Below are 20,364 nucleotides of genomic sequence, written 5' to 3' on the forward strand. Positions count from 1 at the left end.
CTTTAAACCAAATTGCTTTCACGGATCCACAAATCAGTCACAATCCTAGGTATACAAATTACCGATAAAACTTCCCTGAGCCTTAGTTTCCTAATCTCTACACTCGTGACATGCCTGCACTGCTTATCTTGCTACTGAATGCAAAAGTAATATCATGGATGCAAAAGTTTTTTCCGAATAGAAATCCTCCATAGGTACAAAGTGCTATCACACACACACACACACTTTTTATTTTATTTTGTAAGTATGATTATTTTTATTATCTTTTTAAAAATATGATTCATTGGAGGGGCGCCTGGGTGGCTCAGTCAGTTGAGCGTCCGACTTCGGCTCGGGTCATGATCTCACGGTCCGTGGGTTCGAGCCCCGCGTCGGGCTCTGTGCTGACAGCTCGGAGCCTGGAGCCTGCTTCGGATTCTGTGTCTCTCCCTCTTTCTCTGCCCCTCCCCTGCTCATGCTCTGTCTCTCTCTGTCTCTCTCTCTCAAAAACAAACATTAAAAAATTTTTTAAAAATATAATTTATTGTCAAGTTAGCTAACATACAGTGTTCTCTTGGCTTCAGAAGTAGATTCCCCTCACTTCCATACAACACCTAGTACTCGTCCCAACAGGTGCCCTCCTCAACGACCATCACCCATTTTCCCCTCTCCCCCGCCCCCCCATCAACCCTCAGTTTGTTCTCTGTATTTAAGAGTCTCTCATGGTTTGCCTCACTCCCTCTCTGTAACTCCCCCCCCCACCCCCGTCTTCTGTTAAGTTTCTCAAATTCCACATATGCACACACACCACTTTTTTAAAGGGGCTTGGAAAGGAAGGACCTTTAGGCAGAACTCTGACAGAAAGGATAAGGGAAGGCCTAGGGCCCAGTAGAGGCCTGCAGGAGGTCTGAGCATGTGCTGGGGAGAGGACGGTGGGCACCTTGTCTGGACTGGAGCAGAGGAGGACATGGGAAAAGGACAAGAGGCAAGGACAGCGGGTGCTGAGAGGCACAGAGAGCCTGTCTGGGCATTTGAATTGTAGCAGAGTATCTGGGAAACAGAGCAGAGTCTTTAGCAACAGAACTTCACAACGAAGCGGGAATTTATTTGTTCATTTCGAACTTCCAAAAAAACACCTATTTACTACTTACTGTGTGCCCAGGTTTAGCAGCAAACAAGATAGTCTAGCCTAGTAGATGTTTCTAGTGAGGATGGGTGGGTGGAGAGGTCCTCACGTAACTTATCCACAAATTATTCCTTCAGCCTCCATTGCATTCCAAGCACTGAACTGGATGCTGGGAAAGCAACAAGAAACAAAACCAAACGTGACTCGTGCCCTATTGTAGTTTGCACCCTGGAGGGGAGGCAGGCATTAAACAAGCTTATGTGTTTAATAATAATATCTCCCAATTATAAAAATCTGAAAGTGCCATTTAGAGAAAGAACAGGGACGGGCACTTGGGTGGCTCAGTCGGTTAAGCCTCTGACTTCAGCTCAGGTCACGATCTCACGGTTTGTGAGTTCGAGCCCCGCGTCGGGCTCCGTGCTGACAGCTCAGAGCCTGGAGCCTGCTTCGGATTCTGTGTCTCCCTCTCTCTGCCCCTTCCCCACTTGCACTCTGTCTCTCTCTCTCTCAAAGATAAATAAACACTTAAAACAATTAAAATATAGGGGCACCTGGGTGGCTCAGTCGGTTGAGCCTCCAACTCTGGCTCGGGCCATGATTTCGCAGTTCGTGAGTTTGAGCCCCACGTCGGGCTCTGTGCTGACAGCTCAGAGCCTGGAGCCTGCTTCGGATTCCGTGTCTCCCTCTCTCTCTGCCCCTGCCAGGCTCATGCTCTGTCTCTCTCTCTCAAAAATAAATAAACATTAAAAATTTTTTAAAAAGAATGTGAACTCAGTCTTCACAACCTAATAACCAGCATCGTCACACTCCTGGATTCATTTACAGTTTATGAAGTCCTTTCTCATTCTTTGTGTCAGGAGAACCTCATCTCAAGCTCATGGAGAAAGGCAACCAGGATTTCTCAGTTCTTTTATTTATAAGGAAACCAGGCCTCGGCCCATGTCATGAGCTGCTTAAGTATATCCACTTAGAAAGGAAGTTGAGCCACTTCTTCTGACTCCAGACCCTGTGCTCTGTCCTCCGAGGACATGAGATGAACAGGCCCCCAGTGGGCCGCTTAGCCTGCGTGTTGTAGACGAGATGTCAGACAAAATGGCAAAAAGTTCATCTTGCCCAAGTCCACGTCCTCACAGCCCCATAGAGGGAAGAGGGAGGGAGGAGGGGGTAGGTCGGACGCCTGGTATCAGATGGCCCAGGGTGGGGTCCACAGGACGGAGCAGCCTTGACAGGCAAAGGCAGGAAACGGCTGAAGCAGGATCGTGAAATGACATTTGTCAAAGGCATCCACACCCATCTGCGGCAGTGAAAGTGTACCAGGCCCAAGGCGGAGGTGATGGGCCAACGAAACTCGCCACCGCATTCACCTCTGCGACTGGGGACATGGTGAGGCCGGCCCACCTGCCGTATCAGCACCTTGATCACGGAGCTCATCTGAGAGAGGTTTCCAAATGACTCGCCGGGCCCCGCTGCCCCAGGAAGGAAGCTTTCTGGGCTGCAGTGTGGGGGCTGCTGGGCGTGGGCCAGGCACTTGAAAGAGAGTAAATGATGACACAGCAGTGGGAGACAGGGCTGCTGACAGTGTGGGGCCGTCTCTGGAGAGGCAGGGATGGAGCGCCTGCCAAAGGTGGGGGGGGCCGCATTGGAAAATCACGTGGGCATCTCCCTGTTAGCGAGGAAACAAGGGCCAGGTGCAGTAGCTTGGCATTTCAGGCCCCTGTAACACGGTCCAGATGTGCTGTTGCTTGTTTTTCAGGCAATAAATATTTATAGAATGTTCACCGTGAGTTTCCAAAGTTAACTTCCTGCTGGTTCCTTTTCAGGTGAGCTTTCCTCCAACCTTGAGAATTAATTCCTCTGGAGTGCCCCACTCCCCCCACACCTTTCCTTAGGCGGTTCCCGCCCCCCCCCCCCCCCCCCCCATATCGCGCAGACCCAAACCTAAACATCCTCGAGGCCCGAGGCCGCCTCGGTGCCCCTTCCTCCTCAAGATTCCCCTGACTCCAAACAATCATTTCCTCCCTTGAACCGAATCTAACACTTTCCCTGTATTTCTTACTTTTACCTTGCATTGTAGTTCTTTATGTACTATGCTCTATTGGGCGGAGAGCTTCCTGAGACAGTCATTTATAATTCATTCTTTCCCCAAGAGCTTTGCAGCTAGGAGGGGCTCAGTAATTGTCTTTGACTGACTGACTGACGAGGGAATGAAGGTGTGGGTCAGAGAAGTGGTGGGAAGTTTGGGTAGGGCCCAGGGGAGTCTGACTCTCCCTGGTGGCTTGCTGGGGCTTGGGTATGCTGTACTTACCCTGGGACTGCCCGCAAGGTCAGGAGAAAGAGCACAGGCTTCGAATCTCAGCTTTGGCTCTCAGTAGCTGCGTGACCTTGGGCAAGTCTGTCCTCTTCCTCATGTACGCATTAGGAAACACCTACCTCAGAACATTGTGCGCCTCGATATGCGATCAGTACATGAAAACACCCAATGCCTAGTGAGTGCTCAACCGTTTGTTTGCTAGCTATTCAAGTAAGAGTAATTTTTTTTTGCCTTTTTTTTGTTTTCTTAGGTGGGGGTGGGATCGGGTGGGCATTCGCCTTACCCTTTGCAGTAGAGACAACTGTGTACGTGTAGATGCCTTTCTACTAGATTATGACCTCGCACAGTGTCGGGCACAGGGGGCAGGGACAGCAGTCCACAGAGGGTTGGTGACTGGGTGGATGAACACGTGAATGACAGGAGAGTCAATAGTCTCTGGAGTTTAGAATCGTACTTCCAAGTAAGCAAGGTGTTCTGGAAACGAAATGAGCATCAGCTGTCACCGTTACTAATGTTCTACCTCTGGCAGAGGAAATTCTAGTCCTCTGGACAGGTGATCCAGTCCCATGATGCTCCAGGGCCCCCAGCTGGGTGCTGAAGGCATGCCACTGAGCAAGAGTTCAGAGAGAGGCCATCACCGTTTACTTGCTGGCTGACCCAGAAACAAAGTGGGGCCCTTTGCCCTTGCAGGCCTGGGGTAGGGTGGAGAAAGCCACAATACTCTGAGCCTGACAAACCAGCCGAGTGGGTGGAAATTGGACACTGGCCCAGGCCTTATGGCCGGGGAACTCACTGTCCTGGAGATCGGTCTGGGGGGCTGAGCCCCGGTCGGCCCGCAAAGAGAGGACTCTTAGGGCCAGGCGGTGGGGAGAGAGAGTGGCTGGGGAGGTGCCAGCGGGGAGGGAAGAAGGAGCCCCAAACTAGCCTACGCCAATTTCCACGCACCCAGTTTTGCCTCTGAGGTGAGCAGAGTGGGGAGTTGGCTATCAGGCGGTCGGATATTCAGTCGTAGAGTTCAGAGGAAAGGAAGGAGCTTGAGACATAAATTTGGAACCAGTCAGGTGACACTTACAGCCTGCGAAGAGCGCAGACAGAGACGAGACGGACCGTGTGGCCCAAGACGCACCAGGGCTCAGAGGTTAGGGAAAGGTACTCACCCATGCAACCCTCACAACAACCTTCTGAGGAAATTACTTTTATCATCGTCATCTTACAAGTGATGAAGTTGAGGCACAAAGAAGTTTAAATAACTCGCCAAAAGCCACACAGCCGACAAGCGGCAGAACTGGGATTTGAACCAGCCAGTCTGGCTTCAACTGTCACATGCTTCGCCTCTGGGTTCTACGGGTGGGTCGTGTTGATGCCCACGTTTTACAGGTGGGGAAACTGAGGTTGAGGCGAAGTAATTTGCTAACACTGGTGGCGGAGCGGGGATATGAATTCTCTCGCGGGCTCTTTGAGAGATCTCTGCTTTTTAAATCACTCTGCCGTGTGATTTTTTTTAAAGCTGGGGAGAAAGCCTTCCACATCTCTCAGATTACAGCCTTTAAACAACTGCCTTTCCTGCTCGCACACAAGACTTTCCTGGCCTGGCGCTATGCTTGGAGAAACGGGATGCCAGGTCTGGCTGCCAAGTCACCCTCACCCTCTGTCACCCTTCCCCCTCCCCTCTCCTGGTCAGGAAGCCCATGATTAGACATGGTTCCTAACTTCTGGAAGCTCAGGTCTCAAGGAAGTCCTGTGGAATGGTGCTGCGTGGCCATCAGCCAGCTGCTGCGGTTCAGTAAAACAAGGAGATTGGGTCCAGACGGTGGTTCTCGAAGCTGGCTGTGTATCTGATTCACCCACCTGGGGATTGTTTGGATCCTGTCGTGCCCACAGCAGACCTATTGAATCAGACTCTTCTGGGGTGAGGCCCAGGCGTGTAAACAGTGGTTCTGACACACACCTTGGTTAAGAAACCCTGGATAATGTGATCTTAAGGTCTCCTCCTGGGTCTAATGCTGTGAGGTTCTGGAGCCTTCCTCAAGTGAGACCACACCCCTTTGATGACTCTCTCAAGGCATAGCGCGAGGAGCACCACTGCACAGAAGGCAGGAAACCTGAGTTCTCTTTCCAGCCAGGCCCATAACTCAGCTCCAAAAATCTGCTTCCTCTCTCTGGGCCTCAGTTTCCCTATCTGCCAGAACGATTTGTCGGGGGGAGTTTGCTCTAGATTAATTTATCCAGCAAGTGTTCATTGAGCAGATACTCCAGGCTAAGATGCACAATACACTGGGTCTGAGTCTAAGTCATGCGGAAAGGTAACATCACGGGGCGCCTGGGTGGCTCAGTTGGTTAAGCATCTGACTTTCGATCTCAGCTCAGGTCATGATCTCACCGTTTGTGAGACGGAGCCTGCTTGGGATTCTCTCTCTCTCTCTCTCTCTCTCTCTCTCTCTGTCCTGCTCGTGCTCATGCTCTCTCCCTTTCTCTCAAAATAAATAAGTAAACTTAAAAACAAAAAAGAAAGGTGACATCGCAAGGGTGAGGATGGGAAGGGCGTTACTGCCTGGTTGCCCAGACTTCCAGGCAGGGGATGCCAGAGGACTGTTTTAGTACCTGCATGCGGTCCCCTCTCCCCAGACCCTGGCCCTGACCCTGGCTGCTCCAGCCGGCCTCCACAGTCACAAGGAAACCTGCTGGGTTGGGGAAGGAAACGGTATGCAAAACTGGTCAAATAAAAATCAGTAGCTTTTCTGGATAATCACAGTAGCCAGTTCTGAAATATTAGACTAAACCGTCTCGTTCAGAACAGCGTGAACACAATCTTACTTTTCCAAGTACGGTCCCTAGCACGCCCGCAGCCGCGTCTGGGAGCTTGTTGGAAATGCAGGAACCCAGGCTCACCCCAGGCTGCTGCGTCTGCTGTTTAAGAAGATCCCCAGGGGACCGCATGTACATTAAAACTTGAGAAGCACTAAGCTCAAATAAATCGTCTCAGAAAACCCTTAATAAGAAGAACCGTACGTGAGACGCGGATGAGGAGAAGCAGGTGACTCCCCTCACCTGTTGCTGAGACAGCACTCAGTCTGTTCCCGGATGCAGCGATGTGTTGGTATATAGACATCGGTTCTTTCCAACACGGAACGTGTCGAGGTGATTTGTGAAATTCATCTGAAAGAATTCATGGATAAGGATGCTTCGATTTGTTTCGTTTTGTTTTGGGTTTTCTCTGGTTTTCAAGAAAGTAAGTGTAATTAGATGGGATTTCCCCCTATTAGACAGAAACGGCGTTGAATAAGAATTCAGGCCTGGAGGAAGTTTGAATGTGGGGCCACTACTTCCTGGACATGTCGCTCTTACAGACTGAATTGGGTCCCCCCCCCCCAAAATTTACACGCCGAAGCCTTCACCTTCGGTGCGACTGTATTTGGAGATGGGTTCTCCCCACTTGCCACAAGACCGGAGAGGAAAGGCCATGTGAGAACACAGTCAGGGAGAGCGATCAGTCATCTGCAAGCCGAGGATAGACCTCTCACCAGAAACCAAACCCTTCTGGGACCTCGGAACCCTGATCTTGGATTTTCCAGGCTCCAGAACTGTGAGAAAAGAATTTTGATTGTTTACGCCACACAGTCTGTGGTATTTGGTTATTTATGGCGGCTGGAGTGGACTAGTATAGTCGCCTTGGGAAAGATCCTCAGTTTCTGAGTTCAGTAGAGTGGGGGAAAGAATACCATTTATAGAACTGTTATGAATGTTCGATGAAATATTGTGTGTAAAGCGCCCAGCACAGTGCCTGGCCCTTACGAGCTGTTCAATAAATGGCTAGTACGATGATAACGACCGTGGCCCTGGGACGAGAAGTCATAGAGATACCAGTGGAACCAAATAGATAACCTGGAAATGTACGTCAGCGTTTGTATAAAGCTCCAGGCGTCAGGAGAGGGACTATGTTTTTACTCACCATGTGTCATTTTTCCCCATGCCTACCATAGTATGGCCCATAGTCAAGGCTTACAAGTACTTGTTCACTGCCCGAACTAGAATTTAATACGTGCTAAAGAAGGACTCATGGGGTGCCTGGGTGGCTCAGTCGGTTGAGCGTCCCACTTCGGCTCAGGTCACGATCTCGCGGTCCTGAGCTCGAGCCCCGCGTCGGGCTCTGGGCTGATGGCTCAGAGCCTGGAGCCTGCTTCCGATTCTGTGTCTCCCTCTCTCTCTGCCCCTCCCCGTTCATGCTCTGTCTCTCTCTGTCTCAAAAATAAATAAATGTGAAAAAAAAAAATTTAAAAAAAAAGAAGGACTCATAAGTCAGTGGCGAAAGAAAAGACTATTTGAAGGACAGTCTTGGAATAAAACAATTAGATTTTATCATTTCATCCAATAAAGGGGCTTTCAAGCATAATTCAGTAAGAATTACGTGAGTTGTTGGGGCATCTGGGTGGCTCAGTCGGTTAAGCAATCCGACCTCGGCTCAGGTCACGATCTCATGGTTTGTGAGTTCGAGCCCCGCGTCGGGCTCTGTGCTGACAGCTTGGAGCCTGGAGCCTGCTTCGGATTCTGTGTCTCCCCCTCTCTCTGCCCCTCCCTGCTCGCGCTCTGTATCTGTTCTCTCTCTCTCCTTCAAAAATAAACATTAAAAAAATTAAGGAAAAAAGAATTACGTGAGTTGTCTTAGCTCAGTAAATATGCTCAGAAATATAAATTCATAATTAAAGCAAAAGTTTGTGAAACAACTGTCATTTCAAAGCAAACGTTAATCCATCTTCCTTCTAGGAAAGCCGCTGGAGGGGACTTCTGGTGCTGCAAATGTAGAACAGAGCTCCTCTTCTGAAACGGGGCCGCCTGTGGCCCGTGGGCACGAACACCACTCCTCCGGTCAAAGCAAGTCAGCAGCCTGTGTGTAGGCAGAAAGGCATGTCTCCAGATTCTGTTTCCCTTTAAAAATATCTGATATAAAATATACTTTATGCAATAATGTTTAATGAACAATTACCATGTGCCAGATACTAAGATAAGCACTTTACATGGATTTTCTCATTCAGTCTTCCTAATATACACGATATTATCATTTTGATTCTATAAATGGGGAAACCGAGGTTCAGAGAGTTTAACAGAGGCAGCGCATTTAGCAAGTGGCAGAGCTGGGATTTGAACCTCCCACAGACTCCAGACTGTGCAGAGCCTGCTTGGGATTCTCTCTCTCTCTCCCTCTCTCTCTGCCCCTCCCCCACTCACGTGTGCTCTCGTTCCCTCAAAATAAGTAAACGTTAAGAAAAAAACCCCACATTGTTAGCAGAGCACAAATGCTGCACGCGTCCTATCCCCTCCCCTTTGTGCTTTCTGAGAATCCAGGTGGGGACTCCCCCACCTCTCCTCCAAGTCAATAACACTACCTGTCTGCCCCAGCTCAGTGGTTACACTTCTATTGATGCTTCTTTTTTTTTTTTAATTAATTAATTTATTTTAAGTAATTGCTCCACGCAACGTGGGGCTCGAACTCATGACCCTGAAGTCAAGAGTCGCATGCTCCACCGACTAAGCCAGCCAGGTGCTCCTACGGATGCTTCTTAATGTTATGTTTAAACTGTTGGTTCATATTTAGCTTGTGGTTGACACGAGCTGCCAGATCTTTTTCATACGAGCTGCTGTCAGGCCGGTTCTTCCCAGCCTATGCTGCCAGTACTCGTGCAACCAATTAAAAACAAAGCAAAATGTTAAGACAGGTCATTCCACCTTTAATTTTGTTTGATCCTGGTCTGCTGAAATCATGTCAGCTTGTATTCTTGTCACCTTTTACAATAATCCCCTCCCCTTCCAACCTTATAACATCTGCAAAGCTGATGAGCATTAATTACTTTGTAGTTAATGAAAAATAGCTACAAAAATTCATTAGTGGTGAAAGAAAATGCAAAATAGAGCAAAAACCTTGTGGCACAATGCTATATATAACAGGGGTTCTCAGGGTGTGGTCTGGGAATCGTAGAGTCCCCTCAGACCCTTTCAGAGGGTCTGTGAGATGAAAACTATTTTCTAAATAATGCCAAACTATCTCTTTCACTCTTGTTTCATCAAGAATGAACTATGGAGTCATCCAGAGGCTCCGTGATACGGGATATTGCAATAGACTATGCAGAATCAGTTATGAGAATCTAGCTGTCTTCTATGAGCCAGACGTTAAAGGGATTTATGAAAATAGAAAACAGAGCCGTGCTTTCCCCCACTCGTCTTATCCTTTTGGAAAATAGTTACTCTTCATAAAAAGGTTATGTTCACATGCAAAAGTCTATTATTGGTATCTTAAAAGCAATTAGTAACTAAAGCATTGAACATTTTTTATTAATTTTAATTTCTTTTAAAACAATTTTAAAAAGCTGTTTATTTATTTGAGAGAGAGAGAGAGAGCACAAGCAGGGGAGGGGCAGAGAGAGGGAGAGAGAGAATGAGTGGCGGAGGGGCAGAGAAAGAGGGGCGACACAGAATCCGAAGCAGGCTCCCGGCTCTGAGCTGTCAGCACAGAGCCCGACACGGGGCTCGAACCCACCAACTGCGAGGTCATGACCTGAGCCCAAGTCGGATGCTTAACCAACTGAGCCACCCAGGCGCCCCACCCTTGAATCTTTCAAGAACTCATTGGTGCCACTACGCTTCTCAATCCTTCCAGAAATGTGACACTGGCTTTAGTTTACTATTTTAGTATGTGGACACGGTTCTAGTGACTTGTACTTGGCCTTTTCTATCATCATCGTCTTTACTCCGTTGGTCAGAGGACCAATGTGGGGAGTCTACCAGTTGTTCAGGGTATACAGTCAGATACCTCCTGAGTATATCTGAGCTGCAATTCATACCCACCTATACCTTCTGGAGCTGAGGAAATAACAATCGGATGGTTCTGGGAACCACTGGGCTTGCTGAGAGAGGGAGCCAAGCCGTAACTTTCGAAGATCATTTAACTTCCATAAGCCGCTACTCGGACAGATCACAGTGGCATTTTGAGTCTCCAGGGATTAGCATCAGTTCAGAGCCACGGTTCAGTAATCTCCCCCACATCTGGTGGTTTTTCCTTCCGAACGTCACCTGGTAAATGGCAGTACGGGAAGGGGCAGGAGGAACATTAACAGTGACTTTTCGGCAGTAGAGCAGGGGGTTGGGGTTTATGAACTGGGCCGAATCTAAGAATTGTGGAAGGACTCTCAATCTATTGTCAGAAGTCAGACTTCTGTTCACCGCGAGTACAGGTTCTGCGCTTATTCAAACCAAGGAAAGACTTTCAGTAGGCTGCCCAGGCATTTCTGCCCGAGGGACGCTGGGAGCCCCCAGCCAGTGCGGACGCTCTGCAGGCCAAATCACTCCCATGCCTGCTTTGACCCTGTTGTCCTTTACAGCCGCCACGCTGACTTTGTCTTAGTTACTAAATGCCTGCACTTGACTCCCAACACCCTGGTATCCCATCGTCCCCGTTGGATCAATTCAGAGAGCCCATTTTGATGACTGCATTTCCCACGATTATGCTTTCCTTTTAGAGAAGAGCCACCACAGAGCCCTTCAGTGACGCTGGTGTTCTTCTCACTGATGCAATTTCTCTGCTGAAGGGAGTGTCCTCGGGATCTTACCGAGGAGTATGTGAAGCTGGCTTCACATAAATCCATTCTCACATTCTGGATGCCTTTCTCTTCCATATTGGATGTTCTGATTCTGTGCTTCCGATTCTGTGTCCTCTCTCTCTGCCTGCCCCTCCCCTGCTCATGCTCTGTCTCTCTCTCTCTCTCGAAAATAAATAAATATTAAAATTTTAAAAAAGCAAATGATTAGAGTCATTCCCAGCCAACCTGAACAAATACATTAAATTTAGAATTTCTGCTTAGTGCACCCATATTAATACGTTCAGCCCAATCCAAAACTATATTCCTTTCATCCTGATCCAACACCGTTAGGATCTATTCTCATACATATTCCCTGGGCTTCTGTCAATATAAATTGGTATTTGAGGGGTCTTGATTCAAGGTAAAGAGAATCATATGTGGTGCCTGGGTGGCTCCAGTCAGTTTAGCATCTGCCTCTTGATCTCAACTCAGGTATTGATCTCACCTGATCTCAGCTCAGGTCTTGATATCAGGGTCGTGAGTTTAAGCCCCAGGGTGGGCTTTGCACTGGGCGTGAAGCCTACTTTAAAAAAAGGTGGGGCAGTGCCTGGTTGGCTCAGTCAGTTAAGCACCCGACTCTTGATTTTGGCTCAAGCTGTGATCTCACAGTTGTGAGATCAAGGCCCTAGTTGGGCTCCGTGCTGGGAGCCTGCTTAGTATTCTCTCTCTCTCCCTCTCTCTCTCTCCCTCTGCCCCATCCCCCCTCAAAATAAGTAAATAAACATTTTTAAAAATCTTATTTTTAATTTTAAGATTTTAAACGTTTATTTATTTTTGAGAGAGAGAGAGAGAGAGCGCGAGCAGGGGAGGGGCAGAGAGAGAGAGGGAGACACAGAATCCGAAGCAGGGTCCGAGCTCTGAGCTGTCGGCACAGAGGCCAACGCGGGGCTCAAACCTACGAACCGTGGGATCGTGACCTGAGCTGAGGTCGGATGCTTAATGGACTGAGCCACCCAGGCGCCCTAAAGGGTTTCTTTTTTAAGGTAAAGAGAATTGTTGTACTACTTGTGTAACTTTTCAGTAAGGCTGAAGTTATGTCAAAACAAAAAGTGAAACACCAAAGAAACTGACAAGCTCTCAATATTCTTGTGATGTGTGTGGTGTTTTCTCCTGGGCCACACTACGGCCTGCTGTCACTTGAATCTGGTTACATATCTAAAAGAGGTGGTAGGGTTACGTTCCAGGAGGATCAGCAGTCCCCTGGAAGGCAACTACCTTGGGGAAGCCATTACAGCTTTTTCAGATAAGGGAGGATTAACTATACTTTCACTGCTGAAGGAAGCTGAGCAGAATGTGGAGTTTAAGGTCTCCAGCTTCATCAGAGTCTGTCCATATGTCCCCTAAGATTCAGGTTCTTATTCCTTCCAAGTAAATGTCTTATTTTTAACATGAGACCCTACTAGGTTATTCAATATTTATTGGAGGTCAGTTCTCTGAAAGTAGAAATTTAGAGTTTGGTTACGAGAAATCTTTACCCTAAGGCTACAAGAGATAAGAGTTTCTTTTAGGGTAGTCAAAGAATTTTTTTTTTTTTTTTTTTTGGTCCTTTTCCCAGATCTTAAGCTGGGAATTTAAAGCCCTAAGCTCATCATTTTCTTTCTCCAAACTCTCCAGCATACTTAGAAGCAACCAACAAGGCTCGTTATGCTACTATTTCAACTGAAATGTTCTATGGCAGCAAATATTTGGTTACACAAAGGCTTGGCTTCTGTAAGTATTTATCATAGATGACTACAGATAAGAATTTAAGTGACTGTTTTGCCACCAAATGCCATGGAATACCAATGTCCCCTTTATCACTGGCGATCGTCGTTAATACATTTAAATTTAATCAGATCAGGGTGTCTGCGTGGGTCAGTTGGTCGAGCGTCTGACTCAGGCCATGATCTCACAGTTTCGTGGGCTCGAGCCCTGTGTCTGACTCCGTGCTGGCAATTTGGAGCCTGCTTGGGATTCTCTCTCTCCCTCTCCCTCTCTCTCCCTCTGCCCCTCCCCTGCTTGCACTGTCTCTCTCAAAATAAATAAACTTAAAAAAAAAAAAAAAATCAGATCAGAGAACCAATGCCAGACTCCCATCTTGAAGATTCTGTTTCCCTGAGACCACAGCCCGTACCAATAAGCATAGAAGTCAGGGAGGCAGAGATACTATGAATTGTGAGAGGAGTTTCTATCAGAAACACCATTGCAGAAGGAGCAGGGGAAGTGAAGGACAAGCAGAGAAGTCAGGGAATCAGGAGTCACCCTTATGGGACGTCAGGCACATCTCCCTGACATGGGACCGTGATGAGAAAGCTCATGCAGCCACCACCTTTGCAGACCCACCAGCAAATACGTGGAGGTGGGCCTGGGCCACTGTTGGCTAACGGGGTCAGCGGCTGGGAAGACTTTCTGCACACTAATCAGAGCAAAACAGGACAAGCTTGAGCTCACTAACACTTGTGTTTGCAACTGTCACCACAGCTAACCACAATGACCTTCAGAAATAATACTTACTGCTTCATTTCTGCCTTGCAAATCTCATGCACATTCCTCTTTTGACCTACTCTAACCTGAAACCGTCCAGGGGAGGAGCTTCTGGCAAACAGAATTCCAGCTTCACCAAGTTCTCCTAGCACAAACCGCTGCCGCCATGTGCAGTGTGTGAATCTGGCCTGGACCCTGGGTTGGAAGAGAAAACAACCCTTGAAAGATGTCTCGGCGAAATCGGGATGATTTTTTCACTTTCGTCTTTTTTTTTTTTTTAAAGTTTATTTATCTATTTTGAGAGAGAGGGAAAGCGTGTGCACGCGCGCGGGGAAGGCGCAGACAGCGGGAGAGAGAGAATCGCGAGCAGGCTCCACGCCGTCAGCACGCAGCCCGACATGGGGCCCGATCTCACGAACCGTGAGATCACAACCTGAGCCGAAATCCGGAGTCAGACGCTCAACCGACTGAGCCATCCAGGCACGCCTGGGATGATTTTTTTTTATATGGATTAGCTGTTAGGTAATCAAAAGGAGTGAATGTTAATTTTTATGCTAGAAAATGGCATTACGGTTATGCAGAATGTCATGTTTAGGAGTTGGGTGCTTAAACATTTAGGGGTGAAGTTTCAGAGGGTTTAGCATTTGCGTATCTGGTTGTTTTTGCTTGCTAAGTGAATATGGCAAAATGTTAACAGCTGTTGAATCTAGGTGGTAGATCATTTCAACCTAGGGAAAATGAAAGACTGCTGTTGAACCTGACCTCTAGAGGCTTTTCCTGCCTGCCTCTTCTCTCCTTCTACCACTTACATTTAACCTGTTGCTCTCCACGCATCCCCAGGCATACCTCTGAGGCATTTATCATACTGCACTTTAATTGCTTTGTGTTCTGGTCTCTCTCCCCCTCTAAACTTCAAAGTCTTTGATTTTTTATTTTTACTTTTACATTTATTTATTTTTGAGAGACAGAGCACAAGTGGGGGAGGGGCAGAGAGAGAGGGAGACATAGAGTCCGAAGCAGGCTCCAGGCTCGGCTCTGAGCTGTCAGCACAGAGCCCGACGCGGGGCTCGAACTCATGAACTGCGAGATCATGGCCTGAGCCAAAATCAGGTGTTTCACCGACTGAGCCACCCAGGCACACCCCCCCCCCCCCCGCCCCTTTTCTTAATGCATCATTTTTATACAGGCTACATAGTAATTCATTGCATGGATACATAAAACCAGTAACTTGAACAAAAAAGAGATTTGACGCATCCAGTGATCAAGGGAGTAAGAAGAGCTCAGCCTTAGGACACCTGGGTGGCTCAGTAGGTTAAGCGTCCAACTTCAGCTCAGGTCATGATCTCACAGTTCGTAGGTTTGAGCCTGGCGTCGGGATCTGTGATGACAGCTCAGAGCCTGGAGCCTGCTTGGGATTGTGTCTCCCTCTCTCTCTGCCCTTGCCCCTCCCCAACTTGTTCTCTCTTTCTCTGTCAAAAATAAATAAACATTAAAAAAAAAAAAAAGAGCTCAGCCTTGAACTATGGGAAAAGTCAGGGTACAGTGGCAAGTAAGGGACTCTACCAAAGAAGGGACTTCACTTCTGGCCTATTTATAGCATAGAAAACAGTGACCCAAGAGTGAAATCGAATTGAGCCAACTGATAAATGTGAGACCTTCCCACTAGATTAACTTAGAGAGCCCTGAAGCAGCCAATGCAGATTGCACACAGCCACAACCACCAGGAACAAGTGAAAGCAGCAAGTGCATGGGCCACATTGATCTTGGAGGAGAAAGTCCCACAGGTTTCCCAGTGACGAGAGAAAGTTACCCAACCAAGTGCTGATGAAATCCTACCAGAAGATGTTTCGAGGTCCATCACGGCTCATCCTCAGCACCCCAGCCGCTTTCGCTTTCCCTATCCGCTTCTCCTATACAGAGACAAGACTGTTTTGCCCTGTCGCCCTATCTCCTTTCTGAGAGTCCTCACCCAGCCTAACAATTCCATCTTATTTCCTTCTTAATTTCTCATAACCCCCATGTGTTCCACTCAGACCGCCAGTGTCAACAAAAAGATGATGTTCTGCATAGAAACTGTTAAAATGGGCTGTACTGTCTTGATGGCCTCTACCGATTCCAAAACACAGCAAGAACCTGTCCGTGCCCACTTATCTTCACCGCCATGTGAGAAGTGGGTGTTCGTGGCTCTGTCTGCTGCTCAGGCCAAGTATTCTTGTAAATAAAATAAATATAAATAAGCTTAGAGGCACAACTTGCTTGACAGAAATCCAGTGAGTGGTGATTCAAGAAGTAACAAGGTTTGTAGTCAAAGTTAAGTCCTTCAACTGGCAACTTCAATCTGGGATTCTGTGTGGTGCCAGGAAATCTGAACGTTGCGTTATTTGAATACTACTCAATAACGTTCATTGGTGCTTTTTTTTTTTTTGCTCATTGGTGCTTTTTAAAACGTTTGAATATTCGCTGTGGGTTATGGTCATTTGTAAATACTTGCACAGAAGAAATGCAAAGAGAGGAGATGTGAATGTTGCAGAATAAATACACTGACACGAAATCAGAAACTGATCTAAAACCAGAATTTGCAAAAGTAATACCAATTTCAACACTAAAACCAAATTGTTATAAATGGAAATGAGCTTGTATGAAGCAACATGAACCCTAATGCCTAACTTACAAATGCTTTTGGGTGAGTTTTTAGCAATTCAACTGATACCAATGCAAACACAAGCAATTTCTTTTCTACCTGGAATATCTGTCATTAAACAAAAATTGCGACTATTAGGGCAATTAATGCTTTGTGTGTTTAAAATTTTCATTTTAAGAATGCTATCTTATTTATTTTTTAATAATTTTAAAAAAGTTTTTATTTATTTATTATTGAGAGAGAGAGAGCACAAGCTGCGGAGAAGCAGAGAGAGGGAGACACAGAATCCAAAGCAGGCTCCAGGCTCTAAGCTGTCAGCACAGAGCCGCACATGGGCTCAAACCCACAGACGTGAAATCATGACCTGAACCGAAGTTCAGACACTTAACTGACTGAGCCACCCACGTGCCCCAAGAATGCTACCTTTTAAATACTAAATATTTGTAGCATCCTCCTTCAATTTTTTACATAGTTTTTATTTGGCATTTCTTTTGTGTTAACTTTTTAGATTGTCTCTTAGGACTTTCTATCAACAAATGACTATATCAAGTACAGATCATGTTTCCATGTTATTGAAATATATAATATTTTTGGGGCGCCTGGGTGGCTCAGTCGGTTAAGCGTACGACTTCAGCTCAGGTCACGATCTCGCGGTCCGTGAGTTCGAGCCCCGCGTCGGGCTCTGGGCTGATGGCTCAGGGCCTGGAGCCTGCTTCCGATTCTGTGTCTCCCTTTCTCTCTGCCCCTCCCCAGTTCATGCTCTGTCTCTCTCTGTCTCAAAAATAAATAAACGTTAAAAAAAAAATTAAAAAAAGAAATATATAATATTTTTTAAAAAGACTTTTAAATTCTATTTATTTATTTATTTATTTAAGGCTCCACAACCAATGTGGGGCTTGAACTCACAACTCTAAGATCAAGAAGCACATGCTGTACTGACTGAGCCAGCCAGGCGCCCCGAAATATATAATCTTGTCACAATTTGTTGGTTTACAATAATGATAAATGTGCATTTATTACATTGCTTTTTTTTTTTTTAAGTTTATTTGAGAGAGAGAGAGAAAGACAGCACTCAAGTGGGGGAGAGAGAGAATCCTAAGCAGGCTCCAGGCTCTGCTCGGAGCTCCATGTGGCCCAATCCTGGGATCCTAAGCCTGGGATCATGACCTGAATGGAAATCAAGAATCGGACGCTCAGCTGACTGAGACATCCACGTACCCCTACATTGCTTTTTTAAATTTTAATTTATTTTAATTAATTAATTTTTTTAAATATTTATTTTTGAGTGAGTGCAAGCAGGGGAGGGGCAGAGAGAGAGGGGGAGGGAGGATCCAAAGTGGGCTCTGCACTGACAGCAGAGAGGCTGATGTGGGGCTTGAACTCACGAACCTGAGATCGTTACCTGAGCTGAAGTCGGATGCTTAACTGACTGAGACACCCAGGCACCCGGTACATTGTTTTTTTTTTATAGCAAGCCTCTGAAACTTTTAGTAGACACCTATCACAGAAAACTGGTGCACTGTTTATTATCATGATCACTTATTATTATTGTTACTTAAGATTTTTTTGTTTTTTTAAGTAATGTCTACACCCCACATGGAGCTCAAACTCACAACCCTGAGATCAAGAATCACATGCTCTACTGACTGAGTCAGCCAGGTGCCCCAATCATTCACTATTACTTAAAACATGCAAAGGGCTCCTGCGTGGCTCAGTCACTTGAGTGTCCAATTTCCGCTCAGGTCATGACCTTGTGGTTCATGGGTCAAACCCCACGTTGGGCTCTGTTCTGACAGCTCAGAGCCTGGAGCCTGCTTCAGATTCTACGTCTCCCTCTCTCTCTGCCCCTCCGCCACTTGAGCTCTGTCTGTCTCTCTCTTTCAAATGAATAAAATTTTAAAAAAATTTTTAAAGAATATAAAGCATGCAAATAAAGTGTTTTTAAAAATACAGAATTGCTGGGGTGCTGGGTGGCTCAGTTGGTTAAGCGCCCAACTTTGGCTCAGGTCATGATCTCACAGTTTGTGGGTTCGAGCCCCATGCCAGGCTCTGTGCTGACAGCCCAGAGCCTGGAGCCTGCTTTGGATTCTGTGTCTCCCTCTCTCTCTGCCCCTCCCCCACTCACGCTCTGTCTCTCAAAAATGAATAAACATTAAAACAAAACACAGAATTGCTTATAATATCAAGAATTTCTAGGAATTTCTATTCCTTTTTTTTTTTATAAATTTTTTTTTAACGTTTATTTATTTTTGAGACAGAGAGAGAGCATGAACAGGGGAGGGGCAGAGAGAGAGGGAGACACAGAATCTGAAACAGGCTCCAGGCTCTGAGCTGTCAGCACAGAGCCCGACACAGGGCTCGAACTCACGGACCGTGAGATCATGACCTGAGCCGAAGTCAGACGCTTAACCGACTGAGCCACCCAGGTGCCCTATTCCTTTTTTATTTTTTTTATTTTTTAATGTTTACTTATTTAATTTGAGAGACACAGAGACAGCACGAGTGGGGGAGGGGCAGAGAGAGAGGGAGAGAGAGAATCCCAAGCGGGCTACGCAGCACTGTCAGCACAGAGCCCAATATGGGGCTCGAACACTGGAAATCGAGAGACCATGACCTAACCCAAAACCAAGAGTTGGATGCTTAACTGACTGAGACATCCAGGCACCCCAGGAATTTCTATTTCTTATTCTGGAATCCTGAGGATCGGCTCTAAGGTAATTTTTTTTTTTCCTAGGGGAAAGTGCGAACACAGTCCCCCACTACCACAAATTATGCGGTAGAGTTTCCCACATTTGGGGAAATCGCAGAGGTCAGCACACCCGGAGTGCAATGGATAAGGCTTGCCCTGGGAAAACCACCTTCGTGATGATCATGGTATCTCCCCTGCCAGGTAAGTATCTAAGATAATTTTTGAAGCTGGTCATGGGCACGTAGTAGGTCCTAATACTATTGTATCTGTTGTCATATGTGTTTACGTTTTTCTGTAATAAGTAAAACAAAACTGGATCATGCTACATTCCTGCCCAAACTCTACCAGTGGCTTTCTAGTGCCCTTAGGATAAAAGGCAACCATGTAATCGCCCTTTAAAGCTTTCATAGTTTTTGACCCTCCCACCTCCCTGGCTCCAGTGTGTCTCATTTTCCCACTACTTTCCAGCAACACTTGCCTGCTCTCAGTTCCTCAAACTCAGCAAACACTTTCCTAACTCAAGCCCATGCTGCTCACCTCGAATACTCTTCCTGTCATTGTTTCCTAGGCTAACTCTTACTCCTCTTTCAATGGGAGTTCCTCTTGGAGGCCTCCTTGGACGGCTTCCTCCCCCCTTCCACCACCCAATCTAAATTAAAAATCTGGCACAATTCCTTCATAGCGCTTCCCACAGTTTGTAGTTATATTCATGCACTTACTGGTTTAGTGACTATCACCCTCACTATATGGTAAAGGCAGGGAGTTTTTCTCACCCTCTGTTTTGTCTGCAGCTAGTACACATCGTCCAAAATAGGGCCACAGTACATACTAGTTTAAACAATCCCAGCTGTCAAGGGAGGTAGATAGATAGCCATTAGGAATTACAGCCAAATTCTTCTTAGTGAATATATGACTCTCAGTGATCACCAATTTTTTTTTTTTTTTTTTTTTTTTTTGGTATCACAAACCTACCTAAGAATCTCACCCAAGATCAACAATGAGCTTGCTACTTGCTGTTTCTGGAGGCTACCTTTCTTCCTAGCAGCTTTCATTAAATCTAAAGTGGATCCTCCAAGGTTGGCAATAGAAGGAAAATAAGCATAGGAGATGTAAAAGACATAGTAACCAACTGCAATTTGCCTAGACTTTCACATCTGACTCTGGTCCCAAGATTTAGGGTTTGTCTGTTTGTTTTTTCCATATTACTATAGTTTATTATTTACCTTGGGTCAAGATTTAGTTTTTGGTGCAAATACAAGGGAGGATTTCACTACAGACCCTACAGATATTAAAAAGACAACAATGGAACATTATGAAAAATTTTACACCAATAAAAATTTAAAAACTTGATGAAATGGATACATTCCTAGAAGGACACTAATGATCACAACTGACTCAAGAAGAAATGAAATACCTAAAGAGTCCTATATCAATTAAATAAATTGGATTGGTAATGAAAAATCTTCCCTTAGGCCCAGATGGCTTCATTGTTAACAAAATACTAGCAAACTGAATTCAGCAGTACAT

General features: G+C 46.3%; 1 non-coding gene across 1 annotated transcript; it reads right to left on the bottom strand.

Moving 5' to 3' along the window:
* Positions 1-18,879: 18,879 nt before the first annotated feature.
* Positions 18,880-19,046, bottom strand: LOC113593262 (U1 spliceosomal RNA). The gene has a single exon (XR_003413357.1). It is a non-coding gene; the product is annotated as a U1 spliceosomal RNA (small nuclear RNA).
* Between the last annotated feature and the right edge of the window lie 1,318 nt (positions 19,047-20,364).

Source organism: Acinonyx jubatus, chromosome D1, assembly GCF_027475565.1.
Source record: "Acinonyx jubatus isolate Ajub_Pintada_27869175 chromosome D1, VMU_Ajub_asm_v1.0, whole genome shotgun sequence".
In the NCBI taxonomy this organism is placed as follows: Eukaryota; Metazoa; Chordata; class Mammalia; order Carnivora; family Felidae; genus Acinonyx; species Acinonyx jubatus.